General features: G+C 42.5%; 1 protein-coding gene across 2 annotated transcripts in view; it reads left to right on the forward strand.

The window, feature by feature from the left end:
* Positions 1-405: 405 nt before the first annotated feature.
* The window catches only part of Zbtb8a (zinc finger and BTB domain containing 8A), a 41,959-nt gene continuing 15,469 nt past the window's right edge, over positions 406-26,895 (forward strand). Inside the window, exons 1-2 of one of the 2 annotated variants that reach the window (XM_013154145.3) lie at positions 417-555; positions 16,554-16,650. The gene's annotated coding sequence lies outside the window, so the exon portion shown is untranslated. Of the gene's footprint in view, positions 556-16,553; positions 16,651-26,895 lie in introns of both variants that reach the window. The other variant, XM_003471144.5, reaches the window with a different exon arrangement.

The following is a 26,895-nucleotide window of genomic DNA, read 5'->3' on the forward strand; positions in this document are numbered from 1 at the left end:
ACTAAAATAACTGCTTCAATCAAGGGGAAAATTCTGTGGAAGCATCTTCTATTTGACATCGCTCAACTTAAGTACAATAACGTCACATGTACTTAAACAGTAATTGTGGGCACGCCTAAGTCCCTCCTCTTTCCTAAACCAAATTCCCCACATCCTAGAAATCCAGCCCTTCTGCCCTCCGGAGGCGCCTTTCCCGAGTAAAGTACCTTTTAAAATTTCAGCTCTTGACTAAAATAATGCTCCGCAGCCCTCCGCAAGGGAATCCGGGCGCCTCGCGCCTCAGGAGGGTGCAGCGGGGTGTGGGCGAGGGCAGGGGGAGTGGGCGACGCTGCTGGTTGGTGCCTGAAATCTGTGCGTTGCCCCTTTAATTGTGTTCCCCAGCCCTCGGGCGTTTCTGTCCAACGCCCACGTCAGCAAATACCTTTTGTTTCTCTCACGTTGGGGCTACCCGTTTTAGGGCGCAAAGGAGCGGCTTCGGGAGTGGGTCTGGCTCCTGGAAAGCACCAGGAATCGTCCCCGGCCCTCGCGCGGCCGGCCGGTGCGCCAGGGCCCGCGGTAAGTGGCTGCGCTGGGCGCGGGTGGACGGAGGGCGGGCGGGGCGTCGGGGCTGCCGGCCGGCCCGAGCCCGGGCGGAGGCGGAGGGCGGCGGCGCGGCAGGCTGGGACCGCTGGAGGCGAGGCGAGGCGAGGCGAGGCGGGCGGCGGCCGCGTGGGAGTGCAGATGCGGCTCGGGCGCGCAGCCCGCAGACGTCCGGCCCGGGCGCGGCGGGAGGCGCAGAGCGAGCGGGCGCCATTTGCAGCCCCGGGCGCTGCGCGGCGGCAGCGGGGCGCCAAGTCCGAGGGCTGGGGACCGTCACAGTGAAGGCGCCGCGGCACCAGCCTCGGGGCGCCGGCGGGCACTGGTTCCGGGCCGTTCCTCCCCGCGCGCGGCCGCGCCCTGCGCCCGCCGGCGCCCCTCCTGCGCGCCTGGGAGGGGCTGTGGGACAATGGCCGCGCCGTCGCCGCCCGCGCCCGCCCCGCCGCCCGGCTCGGTCCGGCCGGGCCCCAAGAAAGGCGGGAAGGCGCGCGGAGCCTCCTGGCGGCGGCTAGGACGGAGCCGTCGGGCGCCGGCGCCGAGGGAGGGTCGGGCGGCGGACGCGGGCTGAAGACTCGGGTTGAGCGGCCCCGGTGGGGCGCGCGGGGCGGGCGCTGCCAGGCGAGGGCATCCCGGGGCGGCAGTCCGAGCTGCTCAGCCCGATTCCATTCTCTGATTATATCAAGATGCGACCTTTCTGAGCTCAGAACGGAAGGGACCTGTCTGCTCCTAAGGAGCACGCAGCCCAACTGTTTCCTGACGTCGGAACCATAGGTTCGGGTCTGCTACTCTTTAGCCTGACTCTCTTGTAAATTAGCGGTTGGGCTTCTTGCAGTTCAAATGTGCTTTTCCACATCTTTCCACGACGTATCTGAAATTAGATTCACATCTAGTGGAGACCTAACCACACAAGACAATCTCACTTCTGTCCTTAAAAAAAGAACTTTATTGAGTAAACGGAATGTTTTCACTTGTGCGGAACCTTTACCTAATTTCACATAAAAGCTACCTAGTCAGGTTATTGATCTCCACCTGACAGAGGAAATACCTGCTAAGCGCAGTGTGGCAACTGGTGAGACCCTCTTGCTGAAGCTATAAAAACCTTAACCGATCTTCAGCATTTAAATTGCATTTTTAGATAAAACAATTGCTCATAGATTTAATTCTGCGACATGTTAATATTTAAAAGCTTGATGGGGGGGGTGTCTGGTGATTGAACCCACAGTCTCACACTTGCCAGGTGAGTGCTCTACCTCTGAAGTACACCTCTAGCCTTTGTATTTACTTTCCAGGCAGAGTCTCACTGAGTTGGCTACGCTGGTCTTTAACGCTCTAGCTTCCTGCTTCAGCATCCCTTACAGCTGGGATTACAGGTGTGCACCACTGCTTCTGGCTCTGATGTGGTTTTTGAGCCTGTGCCCCAAGCAAGTTTTTGTTACTTCTCTGCTGTAAGTTGAGAGTGGCTTCCCGTCTTCAAGTGGCATCTTATAAGCCAAAGAAAGGCCCCATAATAGTCTGCAAAGCCCTGTGTGGACTGTTCCTATGTGTTCTCCCACCTCACAATCTACCCTCCCTTTGCCCTTCCTCTTATCCCACTTTGAAGTTACTCCAACATCTGCGTGCCTGATCCACCTCAGGGCCTTTGTGCTTGCTGTTCATTTGTCATAAATTCTCTTCCCTCAGACAGACAACTCTTACCTCAGGTGTACTTTACTCACCATCGCGTGTGTGTGTGTGTGTGTGTGTGTGTGTGTGTGTGTTTGAGACTGCTCACTATGTAGCTGTGGCTGGCCTTCAACTTGTGGCAATCCTACCTCCCTTAAGCCTCCCAAGTGCTGGGATTACAGGCATATAATACCACATTCAGCTCCAGCTATGGTTTTTTTTTTTTTGCAGAAATACTTATTGGGAGAAAGCAGACAGAAAGGGTCCCAAGTGGGTGGCCTCCAACTATGGTTTTGATTCTCTTCATTTTGTTTGTTTATTTTTTGAGACAGGGTTTTGTGTCTTGAACTCACTATGGAGCCCGGGTTACCCTGGAACTCACAGTGATTGTCCTACCTCGGCCTCCCCAGTGCTTGGGATACGGGAGTGGGCCACCATGCCCAGCTTTTTTTTTCCTCTGAGACAGAAGGCTGTGCTCCAACTCATATGCTCCAGCAATTTTCCCACCTCGAGCTCTCAAGTAGCTTGCAGACCTGGGTCACTACACCCAGCTGTCAGAAAAAAATTTTTTGTTTTACTTAATTCCAAATTTTTCTTATCTTAATCCATTTGTGGAGCTATACCAAAGTACTGGAGAATGGGTAATTTATAAAGAACAGAAATGTATTTCTCACCATTATAAATGCTGGGAAGTCAAAGATAAAGACACCTGCAGTGCCAGTGTCAAGTGAAAGCCTTTCTTTGTTCTCAAGGTGGCACCTTGTTGCTAAATTCTCCACAGGGGATGAACATAGCTGAAGGGAGGGAAGGGGCGAAAGGGGCTCAAGTCCTTTTTTATTTTTTGTTTTTTTCCTTTTTAATTGGTACCAGGGATGGAACTCACGACTGCCTGCTTGCAAGGCAGGCGCTTATACCGCTGAGCTAAATCCCCAGCCCCCTCAAGTCCTTTTATAAGGTCTTGAGAGCCCTTCCATGAGAGCCTTATTGCTTGATAGCCTAAATTTGGGCTCTGCCTCTCAAGAGGCAGAGAGAGAATTAATTTTCAATATGAGTTTTGAAAGGGACACAAACATTCAAACCATAGCTCTTAAATGTCTTTGTGCTTAATCCTAAATCTTCACAGAATTTAAGGATGTTTGTCCACCCAAGGATACAATTACTGAAAGGGTTTTGGCCCAGGCCGGACACTGTAAGCAGGTAAAGCCAAAGAGCTCCTCTGTCCCCCACCCTTAGGAATTTACCTATGGGACCAAAGACCAATGGGCTACCTGTACATCCCTAATGCCCCCTTAGGTTCCACCCCAAACCCAGGCTACTTATGTGCCTCACTCCATGTGTTCCACAGAGAGATCTCCTGACCCGGGTGGAGATGACACGCCCCGCCCCGGGTGGTGGGGCTGTCTCTCCTGAATTTCAAAATAAAAGTCATTTATATTTCATACTTCTTATCTTTTCAGCCGCCGCCGGTCCCCCACAGTTCTATCAATTACTACTCCAGTGAGCTAGTATGTGATCCAGAAATTTTTGCTAAGGAGGATAATAAGATTTGTTTTGGTGACCCTGATGGGACACACTAACGTCTAGATTAATATTAATGTTATATATCTTTAAGGAGCTAATCTTCAGGACCACAGCTTTAAAATGTATTTTTTTTTTACCTACATCTTCAGTCTAATCATAAAAATACCTGTCTTTCCCTTGTATTCCAACGACTTTTAAACCTAATGGTTCCTAAAATAAGTAATTGTCTTTTCCAACCACCTTTTGAAAGATCATTGAGCTTAATGGGAATCTTGAATTTTATAATATTCTTAGGACTATTATAGGTATGAAACTCTTAAAGACATTTTAAATGTTTCCATTTGACTTTTAGATGTCTCCTATGAGTTAGTCTAACTTGCTGTTTCAATTTACAAGGCCAGTAATCACATATTCTGAAAATAAACTTTTCTTGATGCATCAAGAATATTATTATGGTAGGACTGGGTGGCACATACCTATAATCTCAGCACTCAGGAGGCTGAGGCAGGAGGATCACTAGGAGTTGGAGACCAGCCTGAGATACATAGTAAACTCAAGATCAGCTTGTGCCACACATGTCTCAAAAACAAAACAAAACAAAAAACTATTATGATTGTAGTTTATGTTAAAACACTGTAGATGTTACCAAGTTGTAATATATTCCAATGTAGTGGGCAATTGCTATGTTCTTGAAAAAGTTCCTGAGTTTTGCTTTACGTGAACTGCCAGTTTCTTAATAAATTCTTCATCATATTTTTTAATTAAAAAAAAAACAAAAAAGCCAATCAAAACAAAATAGTGAAAGTGATAAAGGACTTCAAAACAAGATAATAGGAAATAGTGGCTACCATAATGCCTCTTGTTATCTTCAAAATAGCTGCCCATATCATCAGATATAATAAAATTGAACAAAACAACAGAATTAAACCAATCAAAACAAAGCAATGAAAGCAATATAAGTCTTCGGAACAAGGTAATAGGAAACCAGCCGGGCATGGTGGCTCATGCCTGCTGAGGTGGGAGGATTGTTGCGAGTTCCAGACCAGCTGGGGCTACACAGTGAGCTCAAGGCCAGCCTGAACTGCATAGCCTGAACTGTCTCAAAAAGACAAAAAAAAAAAGGAAACTAGCAGTGGCTACCATAATATATTTTGTTATCTTTGAAATAGCTGCTCGTGTCATCAGACATAATAAAATCAAATGAAACAAAACAGTAAAACAAAACAGTGGAAACAATACAGGACTTCAAAGCAAGATAATGGGGAATTGACAATGGCTATCACCTTCAGAAGGAGATTCCCCATAGTTGCTACACTGCATATTGTTATCCAAATAGATGCTCAGACCACCACTATTAGGCCTGCAAAGTCAATCAAATACTAAACACTACAAGACAGTAGCTGTCTTCCCAGCCGGTGTTTCTCTGGATCAGCTGGTTGCTGGTGGTGATGGTGGAGGGTCCCACTCTTGTCTCCTAACCTGCACAGCAGCTGGCTCACACGAAGGGGTTGGCTTCTTACTTCTCCTAGTGGTCCACGTGGCTGCCACTTTCACCATTTCTTGTTTTAACAATTGCATTAGACCATTAATCCGTCTTCCTGGTCCTTGTTTCTCTATTGTTTTGGGTTTCTTTTGGGTATGCAAATTAGATCATATATTAACAATTTCTAATATTTATTGAGCCTTATCTCCATAGTAGGCATTGGGCTAGACAGTTTGCATATGTTATAATGGGGAGAGGAGTCCAAGACTTAGGTTTGCTGGCTTTGGGGTCAGTCAGCCTAAATTCTGATCTGTTCATTTACTCATAGTGCAGTCTTGGAAGTTTTCTTTTAATATCTGTGCCTCACTTTTTTTTTTTTTTTTAACCTATGCAGTGAGAATCTCAGTAGTGTTACCTGTAAGGTTATTGTGAGGACAGAAGTAAGATAGTAAGTATAAAGTACTTCGCATAGTGCCTAGTATGTAATTACCCAATATTGGCTATTTATTTAAATTGAGAAAGCTGGGAATATAGCTCAGCAGCATAATTGCCTGCCTGGCAAGTGCAAGGTCCTGAGTTAAATTTCTGGTGCCAAAAAAATAGAAAAATAAATTGAGATATAACTCATAATAGCATAAGATTTACTCTTGTAAGTGAACAGTTTAGAGTTTGTTATGTTGGCAAAGTTGTGCGATCATTACCACTATCTAAGTCAAGAACATGTTCATCACTACATAAAGAAACCCCATGCTAGTTAGGCCTGGTGGTGCACACCTGTTATCTCAGTATTTGGAGACAGGCAGGAGAGTTGCTCATGTTCAAGGCCACACAACTACCTAGTGAGATCCTGTCTCAAAACACAAAACAAAGCAAACTCCTTTCTTCCTTTCTCTCTCCTGATAGGCACTCTTCTGCTAAATAACAGTGATTTTTGTTGTGCTGGGGATTGAGCTTCACTCAGGCTAGGCTAGGCAAGTTCTCTCCCTGAGCTCTTACACCCAGCCTCAGAGCACTGACCTTTGACTCATTCACTGTAGTCCCAGAGCCAGGTATTCCTTGGTATGGAGTAGGTGCTCAGTATCTACCTGTTGAATAGATGCATTTCACCTATCAGTTTCAGTAGCTGCCCTTCTTATAAAAGTAGGAAAAGAAATTATGCATAGCTGTACGGAATTCGTAACAGTATAAAATTTTTTTTTTTTCTTTTTGAGACAGGGTCTTGTGCAGTTCAGGCTGGTCTTGAGCTCACTTTGTAGCCCAGGCTGATCTCAAACTTGCAATGATCCTCTTTTCTCAGCCTCCTGAGTGCTGGGATTATAGGCATGCGCCACCACACTTGGCTATACTATAAAATTATTAAATCAAAAGATGAAATTATATTGGGAGGCTGAGGCAAAAGAATCCTCTTGAGTTTGAGGTTAGCCTGAGCTATATAGTGAATTCAAGGCCAGCCTGAACTACATATCAAAACCCTATCTCAAAAATGCTAAAAAAAAAAAAAAGAAAGAAAGAAAGAAACACGAGAGAGATGAAATTATAGTTAAGCATGGTTGATACATACCTGTAATCCCAGCATTTGGAAGACTGAGATAAAAGGATCACAAATTCCATGACAGTTTGGGTTACATAGTGAGACCCCGCCTCAAAAAACAGACAAACAAAAATACAAGCAAAAGATGAAATTGCTTTCTTGGAATTATATTTCTCCTCATGTACTTTTTTTTGGTACTGGGGATTAAACTCATGACCTCACACTTGCCAGGCAGGCACTTGTGCCACTGAGCTAAACCCCCAGCCCTGGAATTATATTTCTAACTCTCCAGAAAAATCTCTACAGCTTTGAGTCAGTCCTGTGGCTTTCAGCTGCATCTGGCCCAAAGTCTATAATTTATGATTCAACATCAGAACACACTTTGGCAAGCCAATCCAGATGATAATTTTATCTAAGGCCTTCTTAATATATATGTTAGAATAATATTCTAATTTCAAATACTAAAACTTAAGAAGTTTAGATTGCAAATTATAAAATACAGATCTTTCCCTGGAATCTCTTCTTCTTCTTCTTCTTTTTTTTTTTTAATTTTTTTGTCTTTTTCATTTTTATCCGTACCGGGGATCGAACTCAAGACTGCCTGCTTGCAGGGCAGGTGCTTATGCCACTGAGCTAAATCCCAGCCCTGAAATCTCTTCTTTGATAAAGTATTTTTCATCTGAATAACAGCCACCCTAGTTCCTAGAAGATAATAAAGGACATGCATTTGAAGTTGGAAAACACAAGGATCATGTCTAAAAAAGGCTTGGGGCCGGGGGTTTAGCTCAGCAGCATAAGTGCCTGCTTTGCGAACATGAGGTCATGAGTTCCATCCCCAGCACCAAAAAAAAAAAAAAACAGCATTGCTGTTCTTAGGTACACATGTAGGTTTAAAATGATTACACTCTCTCTGAGCACCCAAATATGGGTCAAAATTTTTGTGTTTGCCTTTGTATAAGTTAGCATTCTGAAAGCCACAAAAATGTGTGGTGGTAAAGTTCTGAAACACATTGCAGTTTCTTTCTTGCTTTTTTTCCCCTTCCATATCGGGGATTCAACTTAGGGCCTTTGCATAGAGTAACTCCTCAACCTGTTTTTATTTACTTTGAGACAGGTTTTTGCTGAGTTGCCCAAGCTAGGCACAAAGTTGCAATCCTTTTGCCTCAGCCTCCCAAAGTGCTGGGATGACAGGCAAGTCACCATGCCTAGTTGGTGGGAATTTTCAGCTTCATTATTTGGCTTAACAAATTAAATTTGGTTATTATGCCTACGCTCTAGATTTCTTCTTTTTTTTTTTTTTTTTTTTTTTTTTTTGTACCAGGAGTTTAACTCAGGGTCTTGTGCTTGTCAGGTAGTCACTGTGCCACTGAGCTACATCCTTGGCCCTTAGTTGTATTTTTTATTTTTATATGTTCAACACTTTTTACTCAGCCCAAACTCGCACTGCAGAGCCCATTTTTCCCTTACCCTTCTGGTTTTTTCCTACCTTTAATTTATGCAAAATTTTGCCACCATTTAAAAACAAGTATAAAATTTATTTTCCCACTGCTTATGGAAATAAAGCCCTAACATTCTGTGTGTGTGTGTGTATATATATATATAATTTTTTTTTTTTTTTTTTTTTTGTCTTTTTCCTTTTTATCGGTACCGGGGATCGAACTCACGACTGCCTGAGCTAAATCCCCAGCCCAACATTCTGTATATTTAAAAAAAAATGACAGTCAGTGAAAAAGATAGTTGAACAAAGTTTTTCTTCGTAATGGAAAGGTTTGGGATACAATGGAAACTGAAATTGGTTTTTAAAATGACAATAGTTGTTACAAGTGCAGATGTAAATTGGACTACATTAGTACAATCTACTAAACTGAAGAAAGATCTCGGTGACTATAATTGTTTCTGAGCCATATTTAGGTATAATTTTTTCCCATTTCATTAATGTCTTTTAAAAGACATTGAATTTTTTAAATTGCGTATTTCAACTATTCTGTGTGATTGTCTTGCAAACCTTATTGATAAAATAAGGCGGTGAGACCTTTGTTGCTGTTGAGGTATCAGCTGCAGGCCTGCCTCTGAACAGTCTGTTATCTTAAAAAGTTTATTGTCGGGGCTGGGGATTTAGCTCAGCGGCATAAGCGCCTGTCTTGCAAGCAGGCAGTCATGAGTTCGATCCCTGGTACCGATAAAAACAAAAAAGACCAAAAAAAAAAAAAAGTTTATTGTCAAAATTAGAAATGTATGTTGTTTTAATTTGCCATTAAGTATTTTAATATTGAAAATCTTGTAGACTTAAAATACCTTTTTTTAATAGTGCTGGAGATCAAACCCTGGGCTTGGAGCATATGAGGAAAATGTCTTTCATACTTTAATGTTGAGGTTAAGGTCAGGTGTGGCAGTACATGCCTGCAATCCCACCACTCTTAAAAGGCTGAAGCAGGAAGATCACGAGTTAAAAACCCAGCCTGTGCAATTTAGCAAGAACCTATTTCAAAATAAAAAATAAAAGGCTGGGCATGGTAGTTCATGCCTATAATCCCAGCACTTGGGACACTGAGGCAGAAGCATCTCTGTGAGCTCTGTACTATAAAGTGAGATCCTGTCTTCAAAAAAACAAATGATAAAGGGCTGAGGAAATTGCCCTGGGTTCAGGACATACCCCCAAAAAGATTAAGGTTATATATACATATAATTTATATATACATACATACTTTTAAAGAATCATTTCTTTGTGTTTGAGACTGCGTCTCGCTGTGTGGCACAGGCTGTCCTTGAACTCCCTACTCGTAGCCCAGACTGGCCTTGTCTTGCTGCTATCTATCCTCCTGCCTCACTCTCCCGAATGCTGGGATTACAGGCATGTACCATCATGCCCTGCTAAAAAGAACTGCAACAGGACAATTTGAAGCCACATGTTTTTGTTTTGCTTTGTTTTCCTTAGCCCGGCTTTCTTTTGCAGTGCTACTTTATACTTGAATAGGCCAAAAATAGTCCAGATTCTTGTGTCTGACAAGGAAAGGTGTGCACTCCATAGTATGCAGTAAATAGCTACGTTTACTGACAATCAGAGGAACAGGAACAACAGGAACAGGTGAAGGGGAAAAGGCCCGTAGGAACGTAGCCTTCCAGTATTTAAAGGGTCAGACACCTCTGACTCGAGGTGCTCCCACTGCCTCTCTCACTGGTGTCAGTGTTCTGCCACTAGGCTCTTGGTATTTTATTTTGTACCTGTTTGGACAGTGGAAGCATGGATAACCATTTAGGGTGGTATTTACAGTTGCACAGAAGAACATGAGTGACTTACTCATTTCCTTTGTTTCTAACTGTACTCCCCTTCACCTCCAGACCTGGTCCCGAAAAACCTTTGAAGGGAGTTAAAGAAGGAAGTTCCAACTTCTGTAGCTACCAAGGACAGAGTAGGGACCGTGGCTGTACCTAAGGGAGGCTAAGGAATTCTCGCCCTGACTGATCTTGAGTTCAAGAGAGTTGAGCTCTTCCTCCAAAGATTTCTTGATCTGTGAATGTAGAAGCAGATTCTGATCTCAAATTATGGTCATCACCACTGTTGCAGAATTTAAGAGACCCGAGAGATAAATGAGTGAAACGAGGATTTATTTAGATGTGCATCTGCTCAGCAGATTCTTATCCAGAGACTGAGCCCCTGGGAAAGAAAAGGACTGAGTTTATACATAGGGTTGAAAGGGTTGATCTACCTAGTGGTGTGAAACTGGTGGGCTGGCCAGCAGGTTTCCAGAAGCAGGATAAAGGCAGTTAATTAAATATTGACAGTTTTGTAATTTATCTTGGTGGAAAACAGGATCTTACAGAAGCGAGGGGTCATAAAACCTTACTTACAGGAACAAAGTCTCTAACTTTATTTGTAATAGAACAAGGAACAGCGGAGCTGGGGATTTAGCTCAGTGGCATATGCGCCTGCCTTGCAAGTTTGTGGTCGTGAGTTGGATCCCTGGTACCGATAAAAGAAAAAGGCAAAACAAACAAACAAACAAAGAACAAGGAGCAGCAACCATAGACAAGGGGGAAGTCCAAGGAGAAAACTGCTTAAAATTGGGGAGACTTGTTTTGCTTTTAAGTTTTGCCTCACCTGATAATTTGACTGCTTTCAAACAAGAAGAAACAATGTGAGAGAGACTGTGTAATATCTAAATAGTAAGGCTGTGAGGAGCATTAATAAAGGCCGTGTCCAGAACAGTAACCAAGACCCCCAAGTTCAGATACTTGGTTAGGACATCCATGACTCAAAAGGTTTTTTTATGGATCTTAGAATCATGGCCAGCCACTTTTTGTGCCGTGTCTCTTACCATTTCAGACCTATTAACAAGGGAAGTAAATTTTTCATTTAGGGACAGACATAATCCCTTCAGTTCACTGTTAGGAGACCTCGTCCCTCTGACCTTGTACTGCAGTAGCTGCTTGTGAGTCTAGCTTGTCTCAAAGGAAGGAAATACTCTGGGCAAGTTCATCTAGGCTGTCAAATAGTGCTGATGATAGGGGAAAGATGTGATTGGCTTTAAAATCTAATATAGGTAGTCACTGTTTACTATCTCTTGTTAAGGGCAATTTTTTAAGAATCCAGGATGATCGCAAAAGAAAATCATGTTATAGGGGCTGGGGATTTAGCTCAGCGGCATCAGCGCCTGCCTTGCAAGCAGGCAGTTGTGAGTTCGATCCCTGGTACCGATAAAAATGGAAAAAAAACCAAAAAATAAAAAATAAATTAAAAAAAGATATCATGTTATAACTTGAAACAGAGACTTTAAGTATAATAAACAAGACAGTGGTGAATATATTTGCACTATTTACTTAGAAGGGAGCAAAGTGTTTTACTCATCTGGTTCACCAGAGTGGTTGGTGTTTTCTTTTCTGAAAAGGAACATGAGGTCATCTATTGGTTTACAGGTTTATGAAGTTTATGGTCCTTCTTTGTCTTCTGATGTCACAGATGGTTTGAGTTTTATCCTGGAGAGGTGAACCCAATTATCTATCTGTTCCCTGTATTTCATGGCAGAAGGAGTGGCGAATGGGGTTGTGAAAGGGCCTTTCCATTTGGGTAAAAGTTGGTTCTGGGGTTCAGCCTCTTCCTAGGTCTTGATTAGGACCTGGACTTTAGACAGTTAACAATTATTGCAAGACCCTGGGAATAGAAGACTCTTATTTCCATATTCCAGGGAGATTCCTAGATGGGTTATGTGTTGAGGGAGTTGGAAGGTTTCAGTGTCAATGAGTAGATGTCCAAAAAAGCCTTCCATAAAGCATGTCAAATGAGTTGGATTTGAAGGCTGCCCGAACCTTATTAAGGCAGTTGGAAGGCAATCTGGCCACTTTATGGTGAGTTTCTTGACAGAACTTGGTTAAGGTTTGAGAGTTTGGTTGGCTCTCTCAACCTTTCCTGATGATCAGGATCTCCATGCAGTATGGAGATGATAATTAATTCCCAGTGCCTTGATAAATCCCTGTGTGATTTGAGATACGAAATTGTCCGTTATCACTCTGAATAAATCTAGGCAATTCAAACGCAGGGATTACTTCTTTAAGGGGCACTTCAGCCAACTCTAGACCCTGTTGCCTCTGTTTCCCCAGAAACAGTGTATACCAGGAGGTGTGCATATCCTTTACATGTAGGCATATGGGCGAAGTCTCCTTGTCAGTTTTCTCCCAGGGAGGACCCTTGCCTCTGAACCTGTTCAGGCAGAGGGGAACGATGAGTCTGTAATTCTGAAGGGCACAGACAGGAGACGCCTTACAGACCTGAGTTGTAACATGGATTTTAGGCCCAATGAGCCTGTGTGCCATAGCACTCATGGCATCTTCTGAGATCTGATCTCCTAGGTGAATTCTCCTGATGGCTTGACTACTGGTAAAATGGGTGTATTGCACAGGGACTGGCATGGCCAAAAACTTATCAGTAATGGGCTTTAACCCCAATCTAGCTTCTTAAATAGGGAAATGCTGTTTCCTGTGAGGATATAATGTCTTTTAGCTGAATGAGCATTGTTGTAGCCTTGAGAGCCCTCCTCCCTGGGGTGCCATCATACTGTGGTTGAGGATCTACTCTTGGCAGAGAAGGTGGGCTCCAAGAGGTCAGGCTGAGTCCCTAGAAACTGAGACACAGGTTTGAGTATCAGGGTGACCTTGAGTAGCAAGAGTAGCGTATCTCTCCCAGCTATTGGTATGGGACACTCCAGTATCCCTGTAAAGGCAGTGGAAAAAGAAATCTCCCAGACAGCAGTTCAGAGTAGGGGTAAAGAAAGCTGTCTGGTAAACTCTCTCAAGGCCCACAACAGCTTTAGAATGGGATGAAATCTCACCTCAGTAAGAAGCTAGAAGTGGATGGTTGAGCCAGTATTACAGGGGAATGTCACTTATTTGCTCACTCCCTCACGCCAGAGACCCAGGCTCCTCTGGAGTAATTATGATGCTCTTGATTGGGAGCCTTGCAGGATGCCTCAGGCACATCACCACTCATTGTCTAGACTTTCTTCCCTGGCACCCTGGTGAGGGGTGACCTCATCCCTCTCAGGGAACTGGGCAGTCTCTTTCTATGCCAAGGGCCTTCCTGTTCGGACAGGTCCGACGAGGGCTGTTCCTGTGCCCAGGGCCCTGTTTGCGTGCACTTGAAGCACTCTGACTTGCTCCTGTTGCTCTTCGGGTTACCTCTGATTTTTCCGCTAGTTGTGAGCTTTGTCATAAGCCTTATCAAAACAGGGCAGACATGGCCTTAACCACCTCCTTTCCTTCTCCAGTTCTTGTTGTCCTCTACTTCATCATGGATACTGAACACTGAATAAGCTTCATCAACCAATTGGCTTATTTTGGACTATGGGCTCTTGTTGGGGTTTTTGGAGCCTTTTCCTAATATCTGCAGCTGACTAATAAAATACTGCCTTAGGATATTCTGACCTTCTCTGGAATCAGTGTCTAAGTTAGTATATTTATGGAGGGCTTCTTGAAGCTGAAGCTAAAAAGCAACTGGGTTCTCATTGGGGTCCTAATAGACCTAAGCTTATTGTAATTCATGGTATTGGGCTTCCTTTGTTGCATACCAGCTAAAATAGCCTTGATGTATAACTTTCATGTAGCTTCTCTGTCCCCTGTGTTATAATCCCACTTAGGCTCCTCTTGAGACCCAAAAAATGTAGCAGCTGACTGATGATCAGAGTGAAGCTGCGAAGGCTTCATCATTGGCCTGCTTTGCAGCCTTTATAATCCAGCAAGAAATGAAGATGAATTGGACATTTTGCCAGGTCAGATGAAAAGCCATTGTTAGAGTATAGAAAGTACCATCAAACTTACCAGCATCCTCAGGAAATCTCCCCTGTTTTCCCGTGCATGGATGGATGTCCATAAGTACCTCAGAGCTTGTCACTTCTTGAAGGCACAGAGCAGCAGTGAGTTTAGATGTTGAATTCCCTGGGTCTAAGGCTCTACAGTATGTAGACCCAGACCAAGAATGGAGTGTGCTCAGGAGATGCCTTTAAGTCCTGAGGGCACTGACTGAGCAGGTTGCTGTGGAAAGGAGGACGTCCTGGCAAGGAACAGTCCTGCAGCATCAGCTCCTGAGAAATGGTGACTGCTGAGGCACAGATCGGGCTGCTGGTTGAGGGCTATAAAGGCTTGCATACAAGGCAGTTTTGAACATTTGTTTTGTTCCTTACAGGAAAGGTATAACTGAAACGTGACTTTATATTTCAATGCCAAAGGGTGGCTATGTTTCATTTTCCCAAGTGGATATCCAGGCCATTTGTTATTTCACAGGAATATAAGATGATCTCTTTGACAGTCTTACTATGGAACTTGTTCCAGTGATTAAGAAGTCATTGGTCAGGGTCTCAGAAGGAATACATGAGATCATCCCCATCTGTAAATACGAGTAAAGATTAGGATCTAGGATTCTAGCAGGCTTGTCCCTGGGTCAGTAGTCCCCATCAGTGGGAACTTGATAGGGCTGTTCTGGTTAGTCTAAGCCTGGTGAGGCTGAATTCCTAAACCTTTCATACAGCAGCATAAACAAAGCCACAGTTATCATAGTGAAAGGAAACTGAATAAAAGGGAGCGCAAACCAGTATCAGCAAACCACCCCAGGAAGCAATAGCTCTTTGAGACCCAGAGATAAGTCAGCCTGTTTGGCTGCTGTCTTCTGCCACTGCCGCTGCTTACAGAAATGGTGGTGGGAGGCTTAAAAGGGACAAAGTTTCCTCTTCTCATGTAGGACGACACTGTACCTTTAACTCTGGGGGGTTTTTTTTTTGTTTTTTTGGGTTTTTTTAAGATGGTCTCACTATGTAGTTTAGACTGGCCTTGAACTGAACTGGCCTCAAACTCTTGGTGATTCTCCTGATTTAACCCTGTTTTTTGAATTATCTAAAACAAAGGGAACACTCAGACGGCTAAAACCCTAAAGGAGAGGGGGAAAAAAAGGAAGACTACTAAAACCTATGGAAAAGAAGCATTCCACATGAGTCTCTGATCCCCAGGGAAGCACAAACACACTTGGTGCTAAGCAAAGAGTTGTCCAAGTCCAGGGCAGGATAACAAGTACTCCACAGAGAAAAGTGACAGTCCAGGTAGGCCAGGTCCGTGTCTCCTGGTCCCCTACTTGGGTGGCTGGGCCAGACCAAAGCATTTGTCAATCCCTGCCTTCTCCCTGCTCTGCTCGGCTTATGCCCACCCCTGCTGAGGTGCCACACCCTCCAAGACAGACTTTCCACTGTATGTGTCAACAGCATAACGTAAGCCCAACTGATCAGCAGGGTCCCATATGTCCCCCATAAGGACAGAAGTCTTTTGTCCCACAATCTAATCTTTTCCTCGAGGTGATTGCTCTGCTTCTCCTCAGGGAATCCGTTCTTTTCCCAGAAAGGGGAAAAGACAGTCTCCTGACTGAGTGGGGAATTACTTTCCTTGCTGGCTGGGTTGTCTGGTTGTCCACTTCTGTTGAGGTCTCCAAAGGTCTCTGGGCTGCAGCTGCCTGTAATATCTGGCAAGGTCTCTGGGTTGCTGTGTATTAACGTCCCTTGGCTCAGTGTCCAGGAAGGTCTCCGAAGGTTGGTAAGGTACACCTGACTGGCTCACCAGTTACAGTTGAATAGGCCAAAAATAGTCTGTGTTCTTGTGTACCACTAGGAAACAAATGCCAGGTGTGCTCCCCACATATGTAGTGAGCAGCTATGTTTATTGAAGTCATGGGACTGTAGCGGCAGGAACAGACAAAAGGGGAAAGGGAAAAGAGCTTTTATAATTCAAGTTTCCTTGTATTTTTTAAAGGGTCACCCACCTCTCATGAGGTGCCTCCCACTTCCTCTCTTGGGTGTCAGTGTTCTGCTACTTAGGGCATGGTGACCTAGGCTTTTGCTATTTTATTTTGTACCTCTTTTAGGACAATGGGTAACAATTAGGGTGGTGTTTACAATGGAGGGAAGAGAGTAATTTACTCAGCTCCTGTGTTTCCAATGGTACTAGTAGGGTTGAACCCAGGACCTCCGAACTGACCTACAGAACCAGCTGCTAGGTCACTGCATTTCCCAGGTGGGGTTCATATTTGAATTTTCTTGCCTCAGCTTCCAGTAGTGCTGAAATTCTAGCCTGTGCTGTGGTACCAGCTCAGATTACCTATTTTTTTTCCCAACTAAGTGCTAGAAAAAAGTACCTATAGATATCCTACAGGATACAGCCTTCCATGTAATTTAAATAATTATTTTATGTACCTTTCCAGATGTTTGCTTATTACAAAAGTGCATTATAAATAGCTATTTTCTCTTTCTGCAGGACAATCCTCAGTACGTGAACTTTGTTTGCCTTGGAATCTTCCCCCTTTTTATGTCATTCAACTGATTTAATAAGAGCAGCATTTATACATTTCCAGGTAGGAAAAACTTTATTTTTTTTTAAAAATTCTGGCATTGAAACCAGGACCTGGTTCTAACCTGGTTCTAAACACATATTCTAACATAGAGCTGTATCTCCAGCCCAGGTGTGAACATTTTTAATTCTTATTGTATGTCACTTGAAGAAATATATAAGTAGGATTTCACAGCTGTTGATTTCATATATCATAGAATAGATTTATTGCTTGAAAATTCACTGCATAAAGCATTTAGTGTGGCACATACCTGTAGTCAGTTACTGTGGAGGCTGAGGGAAGAGGACCACTTGAGCCCACAAGTTCAAGACCAGACTGGGCAACATAGTGAGACTCTGTCTCAGCAACAGACAGACAGAATTTAGAACATTCAGCATTGTCATCTTCTTGGCCAATTCTTCCTGTTCACATCTCGTTAAATTTTATTTATTTATCTTTTTTTTTTTTTTTTTTTTTGAGATAGGGTCTCACTAAATTGCTGAGTTGTCCAAGTTGAGCTTGAATTTTGGAACTTCCTACCTCAGCTTCCCAGAGTGCTGGGATTACCATGTCCAGCTCATTAATTCTTTTAATGATGTCTTAATCACTTAAAGAGGTATAGTTTAAAAAAAAAAAAAAGGGCAACCTACTTGGGACCCCTTCTGTCTCTGTCTCTCAGACAGAAGCTTTCTTTCTCTCAATAAATATTTCTACTCATAAAAAAAAAAAAAAGGTATAGTTTATCCTTCTGAATATGGGTTAAATTTTTAATTCATTTCCTCTTGTGTATATATTTCTTTCTACTTTTATTTCTTTCATTCTACTTTAATCAGACACTAAGAACTGAAGATGATTATGTGAATTCTTTCAATTTGCTGACAAGTGAGGTAAGCTTAGAAAGGCACCGTTGCTTGCCCATGGACATAGAGCTAATGTAGTGGTAAAATTAGTGTTAGAATTCTGATCTCCCAAAGTTATGTTGTAGGCGTTGGAGTCACATAGCTCAGTTAATGCTCTTTTTTGTAAAATGGTACAGTAATACTATTTACATGACTGCTTGCTGTGTGTGACAATTAGAGATAACACACATTGCTACTGTGGCTCTCACCCCTTGGCCCTTCGCTGCATCTTCTTGAGACTGCCCACTACTGGCTGATGTGTTACATGCTCTTCTAATCTCCCCAGCATTCCCTGTGACACTGGTTTCTCTTCCCCATTCTGCTCACAGTCATGGGCAGTCCTCTAGGTTCTCATCTCAGCCAGTGTGCCCACCAAGACCCTTCAGCCCTTTCAGTACCCTCCTTGCCATTTGCAAGTGTCCCCTGCACTCTGTCTTCAAGTCGAACTCCCCTTCTGACCAGCATTTCCAGCAGCCTTCTTGCCATCCTAACCCACTTTCCCACTCACCTCAGATGCACTTACAACTGAACCCATTGCTTTTTCTCTAAACCAGTTCTTCCTCCAGATTCCCCATTCCTGTCAGTGATACCACTGCGTCCCTACACTTTACATGTTTCTCTTTCACCAGCTTTTCACAGCCAGTCAGCTGTCAGATCCCACAGGTTTATTTCCCAGTCTTGCTATTTACATCTATTCCTTTCCATTCCTGCCATCATCACTGTATTCGAGCCATTAACCAGTAAGCAATTGCAACAGAAAATAGAAAAGCTTTTCACTTAGAAGTAGCTTATCCTTCCAGTTTCTAAGTATTTGTATTTTTTAATGCATATCTGTATAGCTGTGGTTTTTTTTTTGTTTGTTTTGTTTTGTTTTTTGTACTGGGAATTGAATTCAGGGCCTTCACATTGAACTGTATCTCAGCCCTTTTATTTTTTTCTTTTCAGACATAGTCTCACTAAGTTGCCCAGGCTGGGCTTGAACTTAATCTTCCTGCCTTGCTAGAGTGCTAGAATTACAGGCATTATCCTGGCTTACTTATTTTTATTTTGAGACAAGGTTTGTATCTGTTTATTTTCTGGCCAATAATGGCTAAATGCCTGTAATTGAAAGAACAGCAATTGACTGTTTTCCCATAGCATTGTTCTTGTTTTCCCATAGCAATGTTATTGTTTTGTTTTCTCTGTAGTACTGAGGTTTGAACTCAGGGCCTCACATATGCTAGCCTGACACTCATTAAACCCAGAACCTCACCCCAAAATATAGTTTTTTGTTTATTTTTATGAGTAAAATTGAGCACTCTTTTAAAAGGTTTAGAGGCGATTTTTTTTTTATTTGGCTTGGTTTGACTTGGTAAGCTGTTTTTGTCTGTTTTCTTTAAGTTATTCTTTTTCTTACAATTCCCTAAAAGCTTAGAGTATATTATAAGATTATCTTCTCATCTGGGCATAGTGCTGCTTGTATATGCCTATAATTCCAGCACTTTCTAAGGCTGAAGCAGGAAGATTGAAAATTTAAGCCCAATCTGGACACTCAACTTACTGATTTAGAAAGGGCTTAAGTAGGATTCACATACAGTTTCAAAATAAAAAAGGGCTGAAAATGTTGCTTTGTGTCAAAGCCCTGGGTTCAGTTCATGGTATTGCCCACGCGAAAAAAAAGATTTCTTCTCTGATACACTTTTATGTTTTGTCACTTTTGCATGTAGTAGTCTTTTACCCATGAGAGTTCCATCTTTTTTGTAATCAAATGTACCAATATTTTCTTTTATGCCTTCTATAGTTTGAGTGAAGATTATGGGCCAGGAGTTTAGCCCTGTGCCATAAGCACCTGCCTATCAAGCATGAAGTTGAGAGTTCAATCCCCAGTACTGGAAAAAAATTTTAAAAATAAAGGGCTTTCCCACTCTGAGTTCATAAAGTCTTCCCTAATTTCTTTTAGAACTTTTATGGCTTTGTGTTTATTTTTATACTTAACTTTTTGAGCCATATGGAACTTATCCTAGTATGAGGTTGAATGTGAAAATCTAGCATAATTTTCCAGTGTGTAAAATTTTAGTTTTACTTTTAAAAATTTTGTTTTTCTTTTTAGACAGTCTTACTATGTTGTTCATGCTGATTTCAAACTCTTAGGCTCAAGCAATCCTCCTGCCTGTACCTGGCTACATAGGTGTAATTACTAAGAAACATAGTATGTATAATTGAATGTTTTAGTCTGTCTTTTTTTCTTTTTGGTTTATCATACTCAGTTTAATTGGCCATTCTTGTTTATTCTCCCATAAAATTTTAGGTTCAATTCATGTTGATTTTAAAGTAACCTGCTAGCTGGGCATGATGGTGCAGGCCTTAATCCCAGCACTCAGGAGGCTGAAGGAGGAAAATCGTTGCAAGTTTGAGGCCAGCCTAGGCTACAAAGTGAGCTCAAAGACCAGCCTGAACTGTATCGTGAGACCCTGTGTCAAAAAAGGAGAAAAAAAAAAAAGATGAAAAGAAAAAAAGGAAAGAGAGAGAGAGAGAAAGAGAAAGTAACCTGCTAGTCCTGGTACAGTTGTTCATACTTACAATCTCTGCTGCTCAGGAAGCTGAGGCAGGAGGATCTCAAATTTCAGGCTAGTCTGGGCAATTTAGCAAGACCCTGTATCAGAATAAGAAATAAATAAATATATTAGGAAGGCTGGGGAAGTAGTTTAGTAGTAGAGTGTTCATCTAGCATGTGTGAGTCCCTGGGTTCAGTCCTTAATACTACACACAAAAAAATCTTGCTGGTATTTTATTGGGTCTCTGAATGAGACCGCCACCCAACTGGGAGAGAAAAAACTCCCCCAAACAGATCTGTTATTCGCACCTAGTGTGGCATGACGTTCAACAGGAAGCCAGTAGCTGTCCCTACACAGCTCAACCTGCAAAGAGCTGGTTCCACGAAAAACCACAAGAGACATACTGTGCCTGCCAGCATCCCCTGTACCCAACACTGCCCTGTCTAGCCTCAGACCCCAAATTCAGAGACGCAAAATTTTGCATCCCCTTCAGCAGTACCTCCCTCTCCTACCTAAACTCCTCTATAAAATCATGACCTCACCCCTTGCTAGTGCCAGTGGTCTTTTTGACCTTGGCTCAACCACACCTGGTTGGCAATGAAGTCCTTGCACATTGCTTCAATTTTGGCTGCCTCAGTGCACCTTGGTTTAGTCCGGTGTCTATTATGAAGATGTCATATTAATAAACTAGGGAAAATTGACATCTTAATAGGTTATTTTATGTGTTGTCTTCTTATTCAGAAGGTTTGTCTTTCCATGGTCTTCTTTTGTGTTCCATAGTTTTCTTCATATGGGTTCTGTACTTGTTAAACGTATTCCTAGGGGTTTATGTGTGTGCAGATAGGTAGAAAGATGCAAATATATTGATATATATCTTTATTTCATTTTAGTTGGTGCTAGGGATTGAGTAGGGCTTCACACATACTAAACACATGTTCCACCACTGAGCTGCAACCCAGCCCATCTTTGTGAAGTTCTTGGTGTGGAAATTTTGTAATTTATTCTTTTTTATTTTCTAGATATATAGTCATTTAAAAAGAACTTTTGTCTAAAAGTACCTTTTAGGGCTGGGGATTTAGCTCATTGGCACAATTGCCTGCCTGGTGAGTTGTGAATTGTGAATTCGACCCCGGTACCAAAAATAAATAAATAAAAAATAAAAGCACTCTTTATGCTGGGTATAGTGGTGCATGCCAGTAACCCTCGCGCTTTTTTTTCTTTTTTGGTACTGGAGATCGAACTCACAACCATGCGCCTGCAAGGCAGGTGCTTATGCTGCTAAGCAAAATCCCCAGCCCAACCCCAGCATTTTTCTTTTTTTTTATTCATTTTTTTTTAATTTAAGGAGAAAAGAAAAGAAAGAAAGAAAAACAGTGAAGGGGTACAAGTTATACAGATTTACAGAAGAAAAAAATGCACAGTAGGAAATCACTAGTTAATGGATTACATATTGCCATCTTAGAAATAATTGTTCAAGTCACAAAATTAAAGCTTGTAGAGTGGACATTCCAACAATGATACTGCAAACAGTTCTGTTCAATGATCCAATAAAACTCTGTGATATCATTTTCTATCTTATACATTTAAATATACATGCAGTTATATAGTTCAGAGCACTTTCTTTTCCTCTCTTTTGTACAGTGACTATTACACATTTTGGGTTTCATTGCTCCCACGGTTCTTATTGCTTTTTTGGAAGAGAGTAAAACCAAATGTGACATAACAGAACAGAATCGGTCAAGTCAAAAGGGTGGACATAATAGATAATATAAAAACATAATACAAGGTGATCAACAATGGTTACCATAATGCCTCCCGCTATTTCTAATAGAATTGCCTATATCATTAGTTGTAATACAATTGAACAAAACCGTTAAGAATAAAACCGACAAAACCAAAACATTGGAGATATTGTAGGTCTTCAAAAGTAGATAAAAGTCAACGAGAATGGGCGTTATAATGAATCTCATTATCTTCTCAGCTGATGCCTAAACTTTCGAACCTGATACTATCCAGCAAAACAGAATAGAGGAACCTCAGTCAAAAACAAGATGGTGAGAGTAATACAGGGCTTCAAATCAAGATAATAGAAAGTCAAAGTGGGTTACTATATTATATCCTGCTATATTTTTCCCTTTAATTAAATGGATAAAAATAAAAAAGTAAATAATGGAGTGGAGATTGAGAAAAAAGAGGGCATAACAGCGAAACAGGGCAGATCAAAACATAACCATTTAAGCAGAATAGTGTTTCACCACCAGATAATCCTGACCCAAAAATAGTTACCATATTGACTCCCTCCCTGAAGTCCTTGAGTACAACTTCATATACTGTAGCATTAAGTATATCAAAACAATGTAAAACCATTTAAGAGAATGACAGCATTATAGAGTATTTAGAATCGACTAACAGAAAATGAACAATGGTCTCTGTATAATCTCCTTGTCTTTAAAAGGTTTTTGCTTATACTATCGTACATAACAAAATCCAATAAGATACAACCTGTTTAGACCATTGGAGACAGAAGAACAAAAGCTAGATGAGACTTCAAAACAAGATGGTACTAAATCAGCATTACCTATTAAGATGTCATTTTCTCCAAAAAAAAGCTGTTCCTATCATCCAATCTTCTCTGTCTCATTTCTGTTGAGCTCTTTTTCTGTCAGTAGCTGTCAGTTTGTCTTCTTCATTTTGTTCTCTGCTCCATTCGTTGTGGCCTCCCCGCCACTATTTCTGGGTTCTTTGTATTTTTCTTTTTTTAGAATATCCTGCAATACTTTCTGTAGGGTTGAATTGGTGGTTGCAAATTCCCCCAGTTCCTCTTTATCCTGGAAACACCTCGTTTTTCCATCAATTTCCAGGGACAGTTGTGCAGGATATCTCAATCTTGGCTGGAGATTATTATCTTTCAAAGCTTGAATTATTTCTCCCCATGCTCTTCGTGATTTGATGGTTTGTGAAGAGAAATCTGCTGTAATTCTGATGGGTATTCCCTTGTAAGTGATCTGTTTCTTGTCTCTTACAGCTTTTAATATTCTGTTCTTGTATTGAATTTCTGGAATTTTTATTATTATATGCCTGGGTGTTTCTCTGTTAGGGTTGTAGGTAGCTGGGGTCCTGTATGCCTCATACATCTGAGTATCTTTACCTTTTGCTAAATTAGGAAAATTCTCCTGGATTATTTCTGTGAGTAGCTTTTGTAGTTCACTTGTTTGTGTCCCTACTTCTTCTTTTATGTTCTTAATCCTTAAGTTATGGCTCCTCTTATCATCTTCTTGTCTTTGTATTATTACTGTGTGTTTCTTTGTTATTTTTAAGAAGTTTTTCATTTCATTCTCCCATGTTTCAAGTCTGCCCTCCAATTCAGATAGTCTGTCCTTAGTTTCTTTCAAGCTGTTATGCCAGTCTTGGATAGACTTCTTAATTTCTTGATAGTCCCTTTGAACCTGCTTCACATACTCAATGCTTTCTCTGTTTTCTCCATCAAGCAATTCTCCCCTCTTTTTCCGTTCTTCCATTCCACCATCTGTTTTTTCCTGGGTGGTGCTTAGCATTTCTCTAACTATTCTGCATACTTCTAGCTTCAGGTCATTGATAACTTCATTCCTGAATTGGTCTATGAGGCTCTCTATATGGCGCTTAATGTATATTGGTGCGGTGTCCACTATTGCCTGATTCTCAGGATTGGGGGCCGAGGAGCCTTTTTTGTTGCTTCCCTTCCCCATATTTTCTGTTCCTTATAAAATGCAATCTTACATAGGAGGCCCGGCTTCCCTGCCTGTCAGCCACAGCCTGATCAAATTGCGCTGGCTAGTTGTTCCCGCCCACCGCTGCGCCCCAGGGAGTTGCGGAGGAGGCAGCCTACGCGGGAGTCGGTCGCTCCTCCGGGCCACCGTCAGGCTCTGGGATCTGGGTTAGGCCAGCCTAGGGAGTCTGCCAGCAGCGTCACTCAGGCCAGGCACTTTTCGCCAATCCCGTCCAAGAGGGGAATGTGTGGCTGGAGTTGCCACCGCGCCCTGCTCTTACAGGACTGCCTGAGCCTAGAAAAACCTCCGCTGGAGTCAAACTGTGGTAGGGGGTCAGTTTCTCACTCACCTCGCCACCAGTCAGTTTTCGTGTACACCTCCTTGTCTGTCCTGTTTCCGACTCCGTTCGCAGACTCCCGTTCCCAGAGCTCGGCGCGTCTCTCCTTGCCGAGCCGCTGTGGAGGCAGCCAGCCGCCAGGCGGCGGGAAACCCAAATCGCGACGGGAAACCCAAATCGCGGTTTCCAATGGCGCGCGGTCGAGCCTCCACACCGAGACTTTTCTGTTCCTATTTTAGCGCCAGGACTGTATTCTAAGTTGGATTCTCTCAGCCCAGTTCGTTCCTGAGTCAGCAGAGCATATCTCTACTGGTTCGTATCTCCTTAGTCCGCATCATTCCTGGCCTCTGAGCTGAGGCTTTCAGAGAGCCTTCAGCAGTTGCTGTTGTCTGTCCGCCATGTTCTCCAGTCCTCCAACCCCAGCATTTTTGAGACAGGGTCTTAATAAGGTTCAACCCCTGGTAACTTAAACAAAGCAGAATACAACCCTGGAAATTATCCTCTCAAAGTTCTAGAGGCCAAATGTCAGCAATCAGAGTACCTGTAGGGCCACGTTCCGTTAAGGTTCTAGGGCAGATCCTGTTCTAGTTTCTGGTTACTTCTCTTTTTTTTTTTTTTTTTTTTTTCTTTTTCCTTTTTATCGGTACCGGGGATGGAACTCATGACCGCCTGCTTGCAAGGCAGGCGCTTATACCACTGAGCTAAACCTTGAGCTCCTACTTCCCTTTCTTGACTAAAAGCTTCCTCATCCCAGGCGCCGCCTCCTCTTCACATAGCTTTCTCTCCTGTGTGCATTTGTACATTTTTTCTCTGCTTATAAAGGTACTAGTCATTGGCCTTAGTGGCCACCTGAGTCCAGAAGTGCCTCATTATAATTAGTTATATCCACAGAGCCCTCCTCAATTTCAAATAGACATGCACTTTGGGGAATCAACATTTAATCCATTACACAGTTCAACCCAGTGTTATTGGAAAACCAGAAAAGCAAAAATTATGAACAACTGGAAAAATAAAGACTAGTAGATTATCCCAAAAATGATCATTCTGGGCTGGGGATATAGCTCAGCAGCACAGCGCCTTCCTGGCAAACATGAGATCTTAGTTCAGTTTTCAGTGCCAAAATAACCAACCAAACATAGAGAATGCATCCTACCAATAAAAATCCATGAATGTGTAATATATCTTTTTAACTGTGCAAGTTGGAGGTCATGGCGCCAGCTCTTGTGAGCCTCCCTCCATCACATCATGGTGGGACTGTAGGAGAGGGTAGGATCCATGGTGAGACAGGAAGCCAGAGAACAATTTAGAGGTTAGGCCTGTTCTTTTATAACACTCCTGTGGGAACTAACCAGATTCCCAAAAGAACTACCGTATGTCAATTCTTTCTATGGCCAGGGCCCCTAATATAACCTCTTACCTCTTAACATTGCCACCTTGGAGACCAACTTTCCGTCATATGAACCCTTGTCAGATACATTCAGACCACACATCCAAACCACTGAACACAGAATAAGCATTTAATAGAATTTAACATTTATTTAGGATAAGAAAAATTAACAAACTGAAACAAAAGAGTGCCAAATCCTATATTAAACTTCTTTTTCTTCTCTTATCTGCTTTCATTTCTTTTCTTGTCCTGGGAATTGAAGCCAGGGTCTTCACACTGAGTTGCATCCCCAGCACTTCATTTTGAGGCTAGGTCTCACCAAGTTGCCTACCCTGAGCTCAAACTTCAGTCCTCTTGCCTCAGCCTCCGTGAGTGCTGGGATTACTGGCACACACCACATGCCCATCTTGTTTTAAACCAGATCTCACTTACGTACTCTAGGCTGGCCTTGAACTCATTTTGTAGCTTTAGCCTCCAGAGTGCTGAATTGTGGGCATGTGCCACTGGGCATGGCACAAACACCTTTTTTGTTTGGGAGGACAGGATTTGACACAGGATCTTACTGTGTAGCCCAGGCTGACCTCGAACTTGCAGTGATCCTCGTGCCTCAGCCTTCCAAGTGCTGGAATTAAAGATGTATACTAGCATGTCAATAATGCCTGTTGTCATTGTTCTAGGCTATATGTATGAATGCAGCCAGCCCATATCATAGAACAAACATAAGAAATGAGATACAAAAATGGACATAACCAAGCATGATGATGACACACATCTATGATCCCAGTATTTGGGAAGTCTAAGGCCAGGGAATTTCAACGTTAAGCCCAACCTGAGAAACTTAATGACTTACTAAGAACCTGTCTCAAAAAAAGAAATAAAAGGGCTAGGGATGTAGCTCTGTGTAAAGGAGCCATAAACTGTAAGATGGTGTTTAAACCTGTGGGACTGGATGGGATCTCTAGGTATCTTCTCTACCTGTATTATTCCTTAGATTTACTAGCCAAATGTGGGGGCACATGCCTGTAATTTTGGCACCTTGGCAGGCTGAGATGGGAGGTTCAGCACAAGTTTAAGGCTAGCCTGGGTTACATAGTGAGTTCCAAGGTCAACCTAGTGAGACCATCTCAAAAAAGCAAAAACAAAAAAAGAGACCCTATTGAGGCCTGGGCCGTTCCGGCACTTAGAGATTAGGAAAACAAGAACCAGCAAAAGAGTGAAAAGGAGTAGCTGAGAATTGTGGAAGAGTGGTGTCCTGCCAGGGAGGAAAATGTATTAGGATGAAAAGAGCAATTGGCCTGTGTTGGTAAAATGAGGGCAAAGAAATAACCATCGGATTTGACAACATATAAGTTCCTAATAACCTCAT

Source organism: Cavia porcellus, unplaced genomic scaffold (assembly GCF_034190915.1).
Source record: "Cavia porcellus strain 051 isolate PalLab524CR breed Dunkin Hartley unplaced genomic scaffold, mCavPor4.1 scaffold_25, whole genome shotgun sequence".
NCBI classification, from domain to species: Eukaryota; Metazoa; Chordata; class Mammalia; order Rodentia; family Caviidae; genus Cavia; species Cavia porcellus.